We start from the raw sequence: 3,060 nt of genomic DNA on the forward strand, positions 1-3,060 counted from the left end.
AGGACAGTAGCTCAGCTGAAATGTATGAATTAATAGCATCGATAGTAAATAACCAACAGCAGAAAGTTATAGAGGAACTCAGAGAAAAATTCTTTTCTACTAGCTCAGCTCAGATGTATGAGCTAATAGCATTGATAGTAAATAAACAAAAGCAGAAAGTTGTAGAGGAACTCAGAAAGGAATCCTTTTCTGAAATAAAAAAAGAATTCTCTGAATTCATAGCATCTGAAGGAAAGAATTAACTATAGAAACATAAGGAGGAAACTCAATCTGAAGAAAACACTGCAGTAAAAGAATTCATAAGTTCTTCTAAAGAAGATATTGATTAAAAAAATAGAGGAGACTAGAAAAAGGACAGATTCCTTGAATGAGAATACAGGAAAGAAATAGATCGGATGAAGCAGAGTCAAAGAGATACAGAGGAACTTAAAATCTCAATCACAAATTACAAAACCATTTGAGTGAGAGTGAAGATAGTTTCAGGTCTTGAAGATGCTGGTGCAGCTAGTGAAAAGGTAAGAAAAGATCTCTTAAATACAATTAGGATGAGGGACCAGGGAAATGGCTCAGTAGAATAAGTGCTTGCCTGGCAAGTGCATGGGCCTGAGTTCAATACCCAGTTCCACCAAAAAGAACACAAAACAAAACAAAAAAAGCAGGGGGCAGTAAGATGGCTGAGTGGAATAAGTGTTTTGCTGGCAAGCGCAAGGGCCTGAGTTCAATCCCCGTTCCTGGAAAAAAAAAAAAATTAAGGTGCAGGAAAAAACAATTCATCACTTGAAAGACAATGCAAAGATGGCCAATGTGTGACTAATAGGTATCAATGAAAAAGAAGAAGTCAATAAAAATGACATTAAAAAATATGGGCAGAAGTAATAGCAGAAAACTACCCAAAAATGAGGAAACAATCTGACATCCAGGTAACTGAAGCACACTCAATGCCAAGTAACCTCAACCCAATTAAAATCACACCAAGATATATAATAGTCAATATCACAGAAATTCAGCTTAAGAATAATATACTGAAAGCTGCTAGAGAAAAGAAGCAGATCACATTCAAAGGAAAATCGAACAGAATTATGGCCGAATTCTCTTCGCAAACCATGAAGGCAAGAAGAGCATGGAGCAGAGTACTCCAGGTCCTCTATGAAAACAAATTCCAGCCCAGACTACTATACCTTGCAAAACTCTCTTTCAAGTTTGATGGAGAAGTAAAATACTTCCATGACAAAGAACAAACTAAAGAATTTCATGATGACAAAGTCAACCCTACACAGGCTACTGAAAGATGTTCTAGAGAGGGACCAAAATGATCAGAATTCCACGAATGAGATCAGAAGCACCCAACTACATAGGGCAAGCAATTAAACATAGGAGAAAAAGGAGTAAATGACAACAGGCAAGTAACATGTCAATCATAAGTCATTACATCTCATTTATAATCATCAATGCAAATGGACTCAATTCACCAATCAAGAGAAATAGACTGGTGCAGTGGATTAGGAAACAAAATCCAACAATATACTGTATACAAAAAGCACAATTAACTCATAAAGAAATACATAGGCTGAAAATCAAAGGGTGGAAAACAATACTGCATGCCCCAACACCTCAGAAAAAAGCAAGGGTAGTAATCCTATTCTCAGACAGTCTCAACTTCAAACCAAGAATGATCAAGCGAAATAAAGAAGGTCACTATATACTGGTTAGGGGAAAAATTCAAGAGGAAGTGGTAAGACTCATACATATGTATGCACCAAACATGGGAGCACCAAACATATAAAGCAAATCTTAATGGACATGAAAAATCTAATATCCATTACCACAGTCTTAACAGGAGACTTTAACACACCCTTATCCCAGAAAGACAGGTCAAACAGACAAAAAATTAGCAAAGAAATAACAGAACTGAACCAGAGCTTGAAACAAATGGACTTAGTGAACATATACAGAGTGTTCCACCCAAACATAGCTGAATACACACTTTTCTCAGCTGCACATAGGTCATTTTCTAAAATAGACCACATACTGGTCCATAGGTCATGCTTAAGTACATGCAAGTAAACAGAAATTATCCCATGCACATGATCTGACCACAGTGCAATGAAACTGGAAATAAATGAAAAAACAAACCAGAAAAATACCCTAAATACATGGGGAAAAAATGACACCCTACTCAGCAACCAATGGGTCACAGATGAAATTAAACAAGAAATTCAATAATATCTACAATTCAATTAAAATTCAAGCACTACTTATCAGAATTTATGGGATAAGATGAAAGCAATTCTCAGAGGGAAATTCTGATATGAGGGAATTCACAGGTATGAACTCATACATTAGGAAAACAGAAAGGAAACAAATAAACACCCTAATGCTGCACCTTCAACAACTAGAAAAGGAAGAGCAAACCAAACCCAGAGCCCAAAGTCAGGAAGAAATCAAAGATTAGAGAAGAAATTAATTCAATTGAGATGAAGAAAACAGCTCAAAGAATGAATGAAACACTTGAAAGAATTAACAACTGGGACCTGCTCTTACTGAGAAATTTTTTCACGTCAAAAGAAATTACCAACAAAGTGAAAAGACAACGCACAAATTTGGAAAAAATCATGACAAATAAGTACTCAGACAAAGGTCTGCTCTCTAGTATTTATAAAGAACTAAAAAACATTAGGGCCCCTAAATTTAAAGACCCAATCCAGTAATGGGCAGCCCATATGAACACACACTTCTGAGAGGATGAAATTAAAGAAGCAAAAAAAATATGAAAAAAATGCTCCACATCACTATCCATCTGTGAAAGGAAATTAAAACAACACTGAGATACCATTTTACCCCAGAAAGAATGTCTATCATAAAGAAATCAACCAACAACAAATGTTGGAGAGGCTGTGGGGAAAAAGGAATCCTTCTCCACTGCTGGTGGGAATGTAGACTGGTACAACTGTTATGGAAATCAGTGTGGAGACTCCTCAGAAAAGTTGGACTGGAAATCACATTTAATTCAGCTATTCCTCTACTGGGAATTTTTCCCAAAGGATCTGAAAACACCATATC

The sequence above is a fragment of the Octodon degus genome, unplaced genomic scaffold (genome assembly GCF_000260255.1).
Source record: "Octodon degus isolate 3935 unplaced genomic scaffold, OctDeg1.0 scaffold00040, whole genome shotgun sequence".
Classification (NCBI taxonomy): domain Eukaryota; kingdom Metazoa; phylum Chordata; class Mammalia; order Rodentia; family Octodontidae; genus Octodon; species Octodon degus.